The sequence below is a fragment of the Pseudophryne corroboree genome, unplaced genomic scaffold (assembly GCF_028390025.1).
Source record: "Pseudophryne corroboree isolate aPseCor3 unplaced genomic scaffold, aPseCor3.hap2 scaffold_350, whole genome shotgun sequence".
In the NCBI taxonomy this organism is placed as follows: Eukaryota; Metazoa; Chordata; class Amphibia; order Anura; family Myobatrachidae; genus Pseudophryne; species Pseudophryne corroboree.
In genome coordinates this window covers 648,740-661,705 of record NW_026970011.1, presented here as the reverse complement: position 1 = coordinate 661,705, position 12,966 = coordinate 648,740, and the positions used below count along the sequence as shown (strand labels likewise).

Genomic DNA, 12,966 nt, shown 5'->3' with positions numbered 1-12,966 from the left:
GAGACCTGAGACAAAGAGATCTGAATTATACGAGAGCCGACCAGGGGAAACACAAATTATGCAGTCAAGTTTCCCACATTTGGGGAAATCGCAGGAGCAACACACCCAGAGTACAATGGGTGAGCCTTGCCCTGGGAGAAGCACCTTCATGATCATAGTATCTCACCTGGCAGGTAAGTAGGAGTTGGGCTAGAGCTGGGGAGGGTCGCTGCTCGGGTACCCCCCTGTAAAGTGAAGGAGATCCAACTGAGGCAGCACAAGGGAACTCTCGAAAGAAGAACAAGGCTAAAGGAAAATCTGAGACAAAGAAATCTGACTTTTACCAGAGCTGACCAGAGGAAAGCACAAACACAGTCTCCCACTACCACAAATAATGCAGTCAAGTTTCCCACATTTGGGGAAATCACAGGGGTCAGCATACCCAAAATGCAATGAATGAACCTCACCCTGGGAGAAAAATCTTCATGACCATGGTATCTCCTATGCAAAATAAGTATGATTTGGAATAGGGCTGGGGAGGGCCGCTGCTCATGCACATCTCTGTCAAGTAAAGGAGATTCAACTGAGGCAGCACAAGGGAACTCTCATCTTGGGACAACAACTGCAGGGAGAACATATATTTTCAGATGAACATGGGAGGGCAGAAGGCTGCCTAATACTGAAGCACCCCCAAACAACAAACCAAATGCAACAACTAGTGCAAGCATTCCTGGGGGAAGGCCTGCCGCAGATGGATTTGCATATGGTGATGTCATCCAAGCAGTGGGTCAAAGTTGGCTTCAACCCTCGTCTGCATATGAAAAGAGAAAAGGGGCGTGCAGGGCATGGTGGCCTTTTGCGGCGCTTGGCTGACCCCTAGTTTGCATTAAACACCTCCACCCTCCTTTGGTGTGGGGCTCATGTTGGCTATGCCCCAGCCCCTGAAGCATTCAAGCTGATTTCTTGCAGCAGCTGGGCACTGTAACAGCTCCAGAGCTGCTCTGTAAGGCAAGTAAAAGGGTGTGGGCCCTGCAGCACTACCTGTAGTTCGCATTGTGCGTTGGAAGGCACAAAGTAAGCAGACAGGAGGAGAAGTCAGGATAGTGCGCAAGGGCATAGAAGGGAGCGGCTCAAGAAAAGAGAAGTGGAAAAAGACAGCAAACTAGGCTGGAGAGAGACCTGAGACAAAGAGATCTGAATTATACGAGAGCCGACCAGGGGAAACACAAATTATACAGTCAAGTTTCCCACATTTGGGGAAATCGCAGGAGCAGCACACCCAGAGTGCAATGGGTGAGCCTTGCCCTGGGAGAAGCACCTTCATGATCATAGTATCTCACCTGGCAGGTAAGTAGGAGTTGGGCTAGAGCTGGGGAGGGTCGCTGCTCGGGTACCCCCCTGTAAAGTGAAGGAGATCCAACTAAGGCAGCACAAGGGAACTCTCGAAAGAAGAACAAGGCTAGAGGAAAATCTGAGACAAAGAAATCTGACTTTTACCAGAGCTGACCAGAGGAAAGCACAAACACAGTCCCCCACTACCACAAATAATGCAGTTGAGTTTCCCACATTTGGGGAAATCACAGAGGTCAGCATACCCAGAATGCAATGAATGAACCTCACCCTGGGAGAAAAATCTTCATGACCATGGTATCTCCTATGCAAAATAAGTATGATTTGGAATAGGGATGGGGAGGGCCGCTGCTCATGCACATCTCTGTCAAGTAAAGGAGATTTAACTGAGGCAGCACAAGGGAACTCTCATCTGGGGACAACAACTGCAGGGAGAACACATATTTTCAGATGAACATGGGAGGGCAGAAGGCTGCCTAATACTGAAGCACCCCCAAACAACAAACCAAATGCAACAACTAGTGCAAGCATTCCTGGGGGAAGTTCTGCAGAAGACGGATTTGCATACGGTGATGTCATCCAAGCAGTGGGTCAAAGTTGGCTTCAACCCTCATCTGCATATGAAAAGAGAAAAGGGGCGTGCAGGGCATGGCGGCCTTTTGCGGTGCTTGGATGACCCCTAGTTCGCATTAAACACCTCCACCCTCCTTTGGTGTGGGGCTCATGTTGGCCATGCCCCATCCCCTGAAGCATTCAAGCTGATTTCTTGCAGCAGCTGGGCACTGTAACAGCTCCAGAGCTGCTCTGTAAGGCAAGTAAAAGGGTGTGGGCATTGCAGCACTACCTGTAGTTTGCATTGTGCATTGGAAGGCACAAAGTAAGCAGACGGGAGGAGAAGTCAGGATAGTGCACAAGGGTATCGAAGGGAGCGGCTGAAGAAAAGAGAAGTGGAAACAGACAGCAAACTAGGCTGGAGAGAGACCTGAGACAAAGAGATCTGAATTATACGAGAGCCGACCAGGGGAAACACAAATTATGCAGTCAAGTTTCCCACATTTGTGGAAATCGCAGGGGCAGCACACCCAGAGTGCAATGGGTGAGCCTTGCCCTGGGAGAAGCACCTTCATGATCATAGTATCTCACCTGGCAGGTAAGTAGGAGTTGGGCTAGAGCTGGGGAGGGTCGCTGTTCGGGCACCCCCCTGTCAAGTGAAAGAGATCCAACTGAGGCAGCACAAGGGAACTCTCGAAAGAAGAACAAGGCTAGAGGAAGATCTGAGACAAAGAAATCTGACTTTTTCCAGAGCTGACCAGAGGAAAGCACAAACACAGTCCCCCACTACCACAAATAATGCAGTCGAGTTTCCCACATTTGGGGAAATCACAGGGGTCAGCATACCCAGAATGCAATGAATGAACCTCACCTTGGGAGAACAATCTTCATGACCATGGTATCGCCTATGCAAAATAAGTATGATTTGGGATAGGGCTGGGGAGGGCCGCTGCTCAGGCACATCTCTGTCAAGTAAAGGAGATTCAACTGAGGCAGCACAAGGGAACTCTCATCTGGGGACAACAACTGCAGGGAGAACACATATTTTCAGATGAACATGTGAGGGCAGAAGGCTGCCTAATACTGAAGCACCCCCAAACAACAAACCAAATGCAACAACTAGTGCAAGCATTCCTGGGGGAAGGCCTGCAGCAGATGGATTTGCATATGGTGATGTCATCCAAGCAGTGGGTCAAAGTTGGCTTCAACCCTCGTCTGCATATGAAAAGAGAAAAGGGGCGTGCAGGGCATGGCGGCCTTTTGCAGCGCTTGGATGACCCCTAGTTCGCATTACACACCTCCACCCTCCTTCGGTGTGGGGCTCATGTTGGCTATGCCCCAGCCCCTGAAGCATTCAAGCTGATTTCTTGCAGCAGCTGGGCACTGTAACTGCTCCAGAGCTACTCTGTAAGGCAAGTAAAAGGGTGTGGGCACTGCAGCACTACCTGTAGTTCGCATTGTGCGTTGGAAGGCACGAAGTAAGCAGACGGGAGAAGTCAGGATAGTGCGCAAGGGCATAGAAGGGAGTGGCTCAAGAAAAGAGAAGTGGAAACAGACAGCAAACTAGGCTGGAGAGAGACCTGAGACAAAGAGATCTGAATTATACGAGAGCCGACGAGGGGAAACACAAATTATGCAGTCAAGTTTCCCACATTTGGGGAAATCGCAGGAGCAGCACACCCAGAGTGCAATGGTTGAGACTTGCCCTGGGAGAAGCACCTTCATGATCATAGTATCTCACCTGGCAGGCAAGTAGGAGTTGGGCTAGAGCTGGGGAGGGTCGCTGCTCGGGTTCCCCCCTGTGAAGTGAAGGAGATCCAACTGAGGCAGCACCAGGGAACTCTCGAAAGAAGAACAAGGCTAGAGGAAGATCTGAGACAAAGAAATCTGACTTTTACCAGAGCTGACCAGAGGAAAGCACAAACACAGTCTCCCACTACCACAAATAATGCAGTCAAGTTTCCCACATTTGGGGAAATCACAGGGGTCAGCATACCCAAAATGCAATGAATGAACCTCACCCTGGGAGAAAAATCTTCATGACCATGGTATCTCCTATGCAAAATAAGTATGATTTGGAATAGGGCTGGGGAGGGCCGCTGCTCATGCACATCTCTGTCAAGTAAAGGAGATTCAACTGAGGCAGCACAAGGGAACTCTCATCTTGGGACAACAACTGCAGGGAGAACATATATTTTCAGATGAACATGGGAGGGCAGAAGACTGCCTAATACTGAAGCACCCCCAAACAACAAACCAAATGCAACAACTAGTGCAAGCATTCCTGGGGGAAGGCCTGCCGCAGATGGATTTGCATATGGTGATGTCATCCAAGCAGTGGGTCAAAGTTGGCTTCAACCCTCGTCTGCATATGAAAAGAGAAAAGGGGCGTGCAGGGCATGGTGGCCTTTTGCGGCGCTTGGCTGACCCCTAGTTTGCATTAAACACCTCCACCCTCCTTTGGTGTGGGGCTCATGTTGGCTATGCCCCAGCCCCTGAAGCATTCAAGCTGATTTCTTGCAGCAGCTGGGCACTGTAACAGCTCCAGAGCTGCTCTGTAAGGCAAGTAAAAGGGTGTGGGCCCTGCAGCACTACCTGTAGTTCGCATTGTGCGTTGGAAGGCACAAAGTAAGCAGACAGGAGGAGAAGTCAGGATAGTGCGCAAGGGCATAGAAGGGAGCGGCTCAAGAAAAGAGAAGTGGAAACAGACAGCAAACTAGGCTGGAGAGAGACCTGAGACAAAGAGTTCTGAATTATACGAGAGCCGACCAGGGGAAACACAAATTATACAGTCAAGTTTCCCACATTTGGGGAAATCGCAGGAGCAGCACACCCAGAGTGCAATGGGTGAGCCTTGCCCTGGGAGAAGCACCTTCATGATCATAGTATCTCACCTGGCAGGTAAGTAGGAGTTGGGCTAGAGCTGGGGAGGGTCGCTGCTCGGGTACCCCCCTGTAAAGTGAAGGAGATCCAACTAAGGCAGCACAAGGGAACTCTCGAAAGAAGAACAAGGCTAGAGGAAAATCTGAGACAAAGAAATCTGACTTTTACCAGAGCTGACCAGAGGAAAGCACAAACACAGTCCCCCACTACCACAAATAATGCAGTTGAGTTTCCCACATTTGGGGAAATCACAGGGGTCAGCATACCCAAAATGCAATGAATGAACCTCACCCTGGGAGAAAAATCTTCATGACCATGGTATCTCCTATGCAAAATAAGTATGATTTGGAATAGGGCTGGGGAGGGCCGCTGCTCATGCACATCTCTGTCAAGTAAAGGAGATTTAACTGAGGCAGCACAAGGGAACTCTCATCAGGGGACAACAACTGCAGGGAGAACACATATTTTCAGATGAACATGTGAGGGCAGAAGGCTGCCTAATACTGAAGCACCCCCAAACAACAAACCAAATGCAACAACTAGTGCAAGCATTCCTGGGGGAAGGCCTGCAGCAGATGGATTTGCATATGGTGATGTCATCCAAGCAGTGGGTCAAAGTTGGCTTCAACCCTCGTCTGCATATGAAAAGAGAAAAGGGGCGTGCAGGGCATGGCGGCCTTTTGCAGCGCTTGGATGACCCCTAGTTTGCATTACACACCTCCTCCCTCCTTCGGTGTGGGGCTCATGTTGGCTATGCCCCAGCCCCTGAAGCATTCAAGCTGATTTCTTGCAGCAGCTGGGCTCTGTAACTGCTCCAGAGCTACTCTGTAAGGCAAGTAAAAGGGTGTGGGCCCTGCAGCACTACCTGTAGTTCGCATTGTGCGTTGGAAGGCACGAAGTAAGCAGACGGGAGAAGTCAGGATAGTGCGCAAGGGCATAGAAGGGAGCGGCTCAAGAAAAGAGAAGTGGAAACAGACAGCAAACTAGGCTGGAGAGAGACCTGAGACAAAGAGATCTGAATTATACGAGAGCCGACGAGGGGAAACACAAATTATGCAGTCAAGTTTCCCACATTTGGGGAAATCGCAGGAGCAGCACACCCAGAGTGCAATGGTTGAGCCTTGCCCTGGGAGAAGCACCTTCATGATCATAGTATCTCACCTGGCAGGTAAGTAGGAGTTGGGCTAGAGCTGGGGAGGGTCGCTGCTCGGGTTCCCCCCTGTGAAGTGAAGGAGATCCAACTGAAGCAGCACCAGGGAACTCTCGAAAGAAGAACAAGGCTAGAGGAAGATCTGAGACAAAGAAATCTGACTTTTACCAGAGCTGACCAGAGGAAAGCACAAACACAGTCCCCCGCTACCACAAATAATGCAGTCGAGTTTCCCACATTTGGGAAAATCACAGGGGTCAGCATACCCAGAATGCAATGAATGAACCTCACCCTGGGAGAACAATCTTCATGACCATGGTATCTCCTATGCAAAATAAGTATGATTTGGGATAGGGCTGGTGAGGGCCGCTGCTCAGGCACATCTCTGTCAAGTAAAGGAGATTCAACTGAGGCAGCACAAGGGAACTCTCATCTGGGGACAACAACTGCAGGGAGACCACATCTTTTCAGATGAACATGGGAGGGCGGAAGGCTGCCTAATACTGAAGCACCATCAAATATCAAACCATGGCCCTCATTCCGAGTTGATCGCTCGCAAGGCGATTTTAGCAGAGTTACACACGCTAAGCCGCCGCCTACTGGGAGTGAATCTTAGCTTCTTAAAATTGCGACCGATGTATTCGCAATATTGCGATTACAAACTACTTAGCAGTTTCAGAGTAGCTTCAGACTTACTCGGCATCTGCGATCAGTTCAGTGCTTGTCGTTCCTGGTTTGACGTCACAAACACTCCCAGCGTTCGCCCAGACACTCCCCCGTTTCTCCGGCCACTCCTGCGTTTTTTCCGGAAACGGTAGCGTTTTTTCCCACACGCCCATAAAACGGCCTGTTTCCGCCCAGTAACACCCATTTCCTGTCAATCACATTACGATCGCCGGAGCGAAGAAAAAGCCGTGAGTAAAAATACTTTCTTCATTGTAAAATTACTTGGCGCAGTCGCAGTGCGAATATTGCGCATGCGTACTAAGCAGAATTTCACTGCGATGCGATGAAATTTACAGAGCGAATGACTCGGAATGAGGGCCCATATGCAACAACTAGTACAAGCACTCCTGGGGGAAGGTCTGCAGCAGACGGATTTGCATACGGTGATGTTATCCAAGCAGTGGGCCAAAGTTGACTGGAACCCTCATCTGCATATGAAAAGAGAAAAGGGGCATGCAGGGCATGGCGGCCTTTTGCAGTGCTTGGATGACCCCTAGTTCGCATTAAACACCCCCACCCTCCTTTGGTGTGGGGCTCATGTTGGCCATGCCCCATCCCCTGATGCATTCAAGCTGATTTCTTGCAGCAGCTGGGCACTGTAACAGCTCCAGAGCTGTTCTGTAAGGCAAGTAAAAGGGTGTGGGCCCTGCAGCACCACCTGTTGTTCGCATTGTGCGTTGGAAGGCACAAATTAAGCAGACGGGAGGAGAAGTCAGGATAGTGCGCAAGGGCATTCTTTTCTCTTAGTCCGGGGGCAAGGCTTCAAAATGGGGTCTGCAACGGAGGAGACACAGGGGGCGTGGTCACAGCAGCTTTTCTCTACAGTCTGCACCAGCAGGAGCCTACAACATTTTTTATGATCACGCTGAACTGCAGTGCGACTGCAATTACAGCATGGTCAAGAAGGGAGGCGTCATGCTGGGTGGCCATGCCCTGTCACTGTGCAGGAGCCAGCACCGCTCACACACTAGTCCCCGGGTGCAGCCCCCAACCCCCGGGACACCCGGAGCAACAAAATGTAGATTCAGGCCACCAGGCCACGCCCCTACCTATGAAACCATGCCTCCTTTTTACCATTGCGCTGTTTATCTGCGCGCACTGCATTACAATCTCCCTCGCCACCTCTCTGGGTGTCACCAGTGATAGTGACACCTCTGCCATGCTTGTAGCAGCTGGTCCAAAGATCTATGCCTCAAGCCCTGAGTGTTTGCCCTTGTGACTTGTTGATCATCATAGCGAAGCAGATGCTTACAGAAAACTGCAGGGGCTTAGATTGAAAATAAAAAAAATTGATGGGTATAAGGTAGAGAGGAGCGGGTTCGGTTCTCCGAGAACCGAATTCCCCACGAACTCCACGTGGTTTACACTGGTCCGAGGCAGGCTCGGTTGTTCCCGCCTGACTCGGAAAACCTGAACAAGGGAAAATGTCATCATCCCGCTGTCGGATTCTCGCGAGATTTGGATATTATATAAAGAGCTGCGCGTTGCTGCCATTTTTACTCGTGCATTGAAGAGAGAGCGGAGAGGACGTGGCTATGTTCTCTCAGTGGAAATCTCAATATCAGTGCTCAGTATCAGTGGTTACTTATTGCTGCTCAGTAATACTAGTAGTGTGTCTCTCTTGCTCAGTGTCAGTTCTCAGTAGTATCCTCATCAGTGCTCAGTATCACTGCTCATTGTCTTGTGCTGCATTGTGGTGCTCAGCATACTACAGTACATTACTAATAGTCCAGTGCTGCATCTTGCTGCTCAGTGTCAGTTCTAGTATCCTCATCAGTGCTCACTATCACTGCTCATTACATTGTGGTGTTCTGTATACTACAGTAACATAGTAATATAGTAACATATAGTAACATAGTTTTTGAGGTTGAATAGAGGCAAATTGCCCATCGTGTTCAACCTGTTTTAAGTTGTGATGATTCTACATACTTGCTGAATAATGTTTTATGACTAGTTAGCTACTATAACTCATGTTACCCCCGGATTAACCATGTTGATATTTTAAGTATTATAACATTGGATAGCTTTTTCATTCAGAAATGTATCCATTCCTTTTTTAAATCCAATTACAGAGTCCGCCATTACCACCTTCCCTGGCAGGGAATTCCACATCCTGATTGCCCTAACAGTGAAGATCATAGTATCTCACCTGGCAGGTAAGTAGGAGTTGGGCTAGAGCTGTGGAGGATTGCTGCTCGGGCACCCCCTGTCAAGTGAAGGAGATCCAACTGAGGCAGCACAAGGGAACTCTCGAAAGAAGAACAAGGCTAGAGGAAGATCTGAGACAAAGAAATCTGACTTTTACCAGAGCTGACCAGAGGAAAGCACAAACACAGTCCCCCACTACCACAAATAATGCAGTCGAGTTTCCCACATTTGGGGAAATCACAGGGGTCAGCATACCCAGAGTGCAATGAATGAACCTCACCCTGGGAGAACAATCTTCATGACCATGGTATCTCCTATGCAAAATAAGTATGATTTGGGATAGGGCTGGGGAGGGCCGCTGCTCAGGCACATCTCTGTCAAGTAAAGGAGATTCAACTGAGGCAGCACAAGGGAACTCTCATCTGGGGACAACAACTGCAGGGAGAACACATATTTTCAGATGAACATGGGAGGGCAGAAGGCTGCCTAATACTGAAGCACCCCCAAACAACAAACCAAATGCAACTACTAGTGCAAGCATTCCTGGGGGAAGGCCTGCAGCAGACAGATTTGCATATGGTGATGTCATCCAAGCAGTGGGTCAAAGTTGGCTTCAACCCTCGTCTGCATATGAAAATAAAAAAGGGGTGTGCAGGGCATGGCGGCCTTTTGCGGTGCTTGGATGACCCCTAGTTCGCATTAAACACCTCCACCCTCCTTCGGTGTGGGGCTCATGTTGGCTATGCCCCAGCCCCTGAAGCATTCAAGCTGATTTCTTGCAGCAGCTGGGCACTGTAACAGCTCCAGAGCTGCTCTGTAAAGCAAGTAAAAGGGTGTGGGCCCTGCAGCACTACCTGTAGTTTGCATTGTGTGTTGGAAGGCACAAAGTAAGCAGACGGGTAAGTCAGGATAGTGCACAAGGGCATAGAAGGGAGCGGCTCAAGAAAAGAGAAGTGGAAACAGACAGCAAACTAGGCTGGAGAGAGACCTGAGACAAAGAGATCTGAATTATACGAGAGCCGACCAGAGGAAACACAAATTATGTAATCAAGTGTCCCACATTTGGGGAAATCGTAGGATCAGCACACCCAGAGTGCATTGGGTGAGCCTTGCCCTGGGAGAAGCACCTTCCTGATCATAGTATCTCACCTGGCAGGTAAGTAGGAGTTGGGCTAGAGCTGGGGAGGGTCGCTGTACGGGCACCCCCCTGTCAAGTGAAGGAGATCCAACTGAGGCAGCACAAGGAAACTCTCGAAAAAAGAACAAGGCTAGATGAAGATCTGAGACATAGAAATCTGACTTTTACCAGAGCTGACCAGAGGAAAGCACAAACACAGTCCCCCACTACAACAAATAATGCAGTCGAGTTTCCCACATTTGGGGAAATCACAGGGGTCAGCATACCCAGAATGCAATGAATGAACCTCACCCTGGGAGAACAATCTTCATGATAATGGTATCTCCTATGCAAAATAAGTATGATTTGGGATAGGGCTGGGGAGGGCCGCTGCTCAGGCACATCTCTGTCAAGTAAAGGAGATTCAACTGAGGCAGCACAAGGGAACTCTCATCTGGGGACAACAACTGCAGGGAGAACACATATTTTCAGATGAAAATGGGAGAGCAGAAGGCTGCCTAATACTGAAGCACCCCCAAACAACAAACCAAATGCAACAACTAGTACAAGCATTCCTGGGAAAAGGTCTGCAGAAGACGGATTTGCATACGGTGATGTCATCCAAGCAGTGGGCCAAAGTTGGCTGGAACCCTCATCTGCATATGAAAAGAGTAAAGGGGTATGCAGGCCATGGCGGCCTTTTGCGGTGCTTGGATGACCCTTAGTTTGCATTAAACACCTCCACCCTCCGTCGGTGTGGGGCTCATGTTGGCTATGCCCCAGCCCCTGAAGCATTCAAGCTGATTTCTTGCAGCAGCTGGGCACTGTAACAGCTCCAGAGCTGCTCTGTAAGGCAAGTAAAAGGGTTTGGGCCCTGCAGCACTACCTGTAGTTTGCATTGGGCATTGGAAGGAACAAAGTAAGCAGACAGGAGGAGATGTCAGGATAGTCCACAAGGGTATAGAAGGGAGGGGCTCAAGAAAAAAGAAGTGGAAACAGACAGCAAACTAGGCTGGAGAGAGACCTGAGACAAAGAGATCTGAATTATATGAGAGCCGACCAGGGGAAACACAAATTATGCAGTCAAGTTTCCCACATTTGGGGAAATCGCAGGGGCAGCACACCCAGAGTGCATTGGGTGAGCCTTGCCCTGGGAGAAGCACCTACATGATCATAGTATCTCACCTGGCAGGTAAGTAGGAGTTGGGCTAGAGCTGGGGAGGGTCGCTGCTCGGGCACCCCCCTGTCAAGTGAAGGAGATCCAACTGAGGCAGCACAAGGGAACTCTCGAAAGAAGAACAAGGCTAGAGGAAGATCTGAGACAAAGAAATCTGACTTTTACCAGAGCTGACCAGAGGAAAGCACAAACACAGTCCCCCACTACCACAAATAATGCAGTTGAGTTTCCCACATTTGGGGAAATCACAGGGGTCAGCATACCCAGAATGCAATGAATGAACCTAACCCTGGGAGAACAATCTTCATGACCATGGTATCTCCTATGCAAAATAAGTATGATTTGGGATAGGGCTGGGGAGGGCCGCTGCTCAGGCACATCTCTGTCAAGTAAAGGAGATTCAACTGAGGCAGCACAAGGGAACTCTCATCTGGGGACAACAACTGCAGGGAGAACACATATTTTCAGATGAACATGGGAGGGCAGAAGGCTGCCTAATACTGAAGCACCCCCAAACAACAAACCAAATGCAACAACTAGTAAAAGCATTCCTGGGAGAAGGTCTGCAGAAGACGGATTTGCATACGGTGATGTCATCCAAGCAGTGGGCCAAAGTTGGCTGGAACCCTCATCTGCATATGAAAAGAGAAAAGGGTTATGCAGGGCATGGCGGCCTTTTGCGGCGCTTGGATGACCCCTAGTTCGCATTAAACACCTCCATTCTCCTTCGGTGTGGGGCTCATGTTGGCTATGCCCCAGCCCCTGAAGTATTCAAGCTGATTTCTTGCAGCAGCTGGGCACTGTAACAGCTCCAGAGCTGCTCTGTAAGGCAAGTAAAAGGGTGTGGGCCCTGCAGCACTACCTGTAGTTCGCATTGTGCGTTGGAAGGCACAAAGTAAGCAGACGGGAGAAGTCAGGATAGTGCGCAAGGGCATAGAAGGGAGCGGCTCAAGAAAAGAGAAGTGGAAACAGGCAGCAAACTAGGCTGGAGAGAGACCTGAGACAAAGAGATCTAAATTATACGAGAGCCGACCAGGGGAAACACAAATTATGCAGTCAAGTGTCCCACATTTGGGGAAATCGCAGGAGCAGCACACCCAGAGTGCAATGGGTGAGCTTTGCCCTTGGAGAAGCACCTTCATGATCATAGTATCTCACCTGGCAGGTAAGTAGGAGTTGGGCTAGAGCTGGGGAGGGTTGCTGCTCGGGTACCCCCCTGTCAAGTGAAGGAGATCCAACTGAGGCAGCACAAGGGAACTCTCGAAAGAAGAACAAGGCTAGAGGAAAATCTGAGACAAAGAAATCTGACTTTTACCAGAGCTGACCAGAGGAAAGCACAAACACAGTCCCCCACTACCACAAATAATGCAGTCGAGTTTCCCACATTTGGGGAAATCACAGGGGTCAGCATACCCAAAATGCAATGAATGAACCTCACCCTCGGAGAACAATCTTCATGACCATGGTATCTCCTATGCAAAATAAGTATGATTTGGGATAGGGCTGGGGAGGGCCGCTGCTCAGGCACATCTCTGTCAAGTAAAGGAGATTCAACTGAGGCAGCACAAGGGAACTCCCATCTGGGGACAACAACTGCAGGGAGAACACATATTTTCAGATGAACATGGGAGGGCAGAAGGCTGCCTAATACTGAAGCACCCCCAAACAACAAACCAAATGCAACAACTAGTACAAGCATTCCTGGGGGAAGTTCTGCAGAAGACGGATTTGCATACGGTGATATCATCCAAGCAGTGGGCCAAAGTTGGCTGGAACCCTCATCTGCATATGAAAAGAGAAAAGGGGTATGCAGGGCATGGCGGCCTTTTGCGGCGCTTAGATGACCCTTAGTTCGCATTAAACACCCCCACCCTCCTTCGGTGT

General features: G+C 49.6%; 15 non-coding genes and 4 pseudogenes across 15 annotated transcripts; all 19 read right to left on the bottom strand.

The window, feature by feature from the left end:
* Nucleotides 1–18: 18 nt before the first annotated feature.
* On the bottom strand, nt 19–181 carry LOC135020596 (U1 spliceosomal RNA). Its single transcript, XR_010218002.1, has one exon. It is a non-coding gene; the product is annotated as a U1 spliceosomal RNA (small nuclear RNA).
* A 152-nt stretch (nt 182–333) lies between these two features.
* LOC135020475 (U1 spliceosomal RNA) lies at nt 334–497 on the bottom strand. Its single transcript, XR_010217901.1, has one exon. It is a non-coding gene; the product is annotated as a U1 spliceosomal RNA (small nuclear RNA).
* A 674-nt stretch (nt 498–1,171) lies between these two features.
* Nucleotides 1,172–1,334, bottom strand: LOC135020530 (U1 spliceosomal RNA). Its single transcript, XR_010217954.1, has one exon. It is a non-coding gene; the product is annotated as a U1 spliceosomal RNA (small nuclear RNA).
* A 152-nt stretch (nt 1,335–1,486) lies between these two features.
* LOC135020427 (U1 spliceosomal RNA) lies at nt 1,487–1,650 on the bottom strand. The gene has a single exon (XR_010217855.1). It is a non-coding gene; the product is annotated as a U1 spliceosomal RNA (small nuclear RNA).
* A 674-nt stretch (nt 1,651–2,324) lies between these two features.
* On the bottom strand, nt 2,325–2,487 carry LOC135020610 (U1 spliceosomal RNA). The gene has a single exon (XR_010218008.1). It is a non-coding gene; the product is annotated as a U1 spliceosomal RNA (small nuclear RNA).
* A 152-nt stretch (nt 2,488–2,639) lies between these two features.
* On the bottom strand, nt 2,640–2,803 carry LOC135020450 (U1 spliceosomal RNA). Its single transcript, XR_010217878.1, has one exon. It is a non-coding gene; the product is annotated as a U1 spliceosomal RNA (small nuclear RNA).
* Nucleotides 2,804–3,501: 698 nt separating this feature from the next.
* LOC135020689 (U1 spliceosomal RNA) lies at nt 3,502–3,637 on the bottom strand (annotated as a pseudogene).
* Nucleotides 3,638–3,789: 152 nt separating this feature from the next.
* LOC135020474 (U1 spliceosomal RNA) lies at nt 3,790–3,953 on the bottom strand. Its single transcript, XR_010217900.1, has one exon. It is a non-coding gene; the product is annotated as a U1 spliceosomal RNA (small nuclear RNA).
* Nucleotides 3,954–4,627: 674 nt separating this feature from the next.
* LOC135020537 (U1 spliceosomal RNA) lies at nt 4,628–4,790 on the bottom strand. Its single transcript, XR_010217961.1, has one exon. It is a non-coding gene; the product is annotated as a U1 spliceosomal RNA (small nuclear RNA).
* A 152-nt stretch (nt 4,791–4,942) lies between these two features.
* Nucleotides 4,943–5,106, bottom strand: LOC135020749 (U1 spliceosomal RNA). Its single transcript, XR_010218103.1, has one exon. It is a non-coding gene; the product is annotated as a U1 spliceosomal RNA (small nuclear RNA).
* A 698-nt stretch (nt 5,107–5,804) lies between these two features.
* LOC135020621 (U1 spliceosomal RNA) lies at nt 5,805–5,940 on the bottom strand (annotated as a pseudogene).
* A 152-nt stretch (nt 5,941–6,092) lies between these two features.
* Nucleotides 6,093–6,256, bottom strand: LOC135020364 (U1 spliceosomal RNA). The gene has a single exon (XR_010217794.1). It is a non-coding gene; the product is annotated as a U1 spliceosomal RNA (small nuclear RNA).
* Nucleotides 6,257–8,955: 2,699 nt separating this feature from the next.
* LOC135020588 (U1 spliceosomal RNA) lies at nt 8,956–9,119 on the bottom strand. The gene has a single exon (XR_010217999.1). It is a non-coding gene; the product is annotated as a U1 spliceosomal RNA (small nuclear RNA).
* Nucleotides 9,120–9,789: 670 nt separating this feature from the next.
* Nucleotides 9,790–9,952, bottom strand: LOC135020677 (U1 spliceosomal RNA). The gene has a single exon (XR_010218042.1). It is a non-coding gene; the product is annotated as a U1 spliceosomal RNA (small nuclear RNA).
* Nucleotides 9,953–10,104: 152 nt separating this feature from the next.
* On the bottom strand, nt 10,105–10,268 carry LOC135020407 (U1 spliceosomal RNA). Its single transcript, XR_010217835.1, has one exon. It is a non-coding gene; the product is annotated as a U1 spliceosomal RNA (small nuclear RNA).
* Nucleotides 10,269–10,963: 695 nt separating this feature from the next.
* LOC135020656 (U1 spliceosomal RNA) lies at nt 10,964–11,105 on the bottom strand (annotated as a pseudogene).
* A 152-nt stretch (nt 11,106–11,257) lies between these two features.
* On the bottom strand, nt 11,258–11,421 carry LOC135020363 (U1 spliceosomal RNA). Its single transcript, XR_010217793.1, has one exon. It is a non-coding gene; the product is annotated as a U1 spliceosomal RNA (small nuclear RNA).
* Nucleotides 11,422–12,113: 692 nt separating this feature from the next.
* Nucleotides 12,114–12,255, bottom strand: LOC135020657 (U1 spliceosomal RNA; annotated as a pseudogene).
* A 152-nt stretch (nt 12,256–12,407) lies between these two features.
* LOC135020376 (U1 spliceosomal RNA) lies at nt 12,408–12,571 on the bottom strand. Its single transcript, XR_010217805.1, has one exon. It is a non-coding gene; the product is annotated as a U1 spliceosomal RNA (small nuclear RNA).
* Nucleotides 12,572–12,966: the final 395 nt, after the last annotated feature.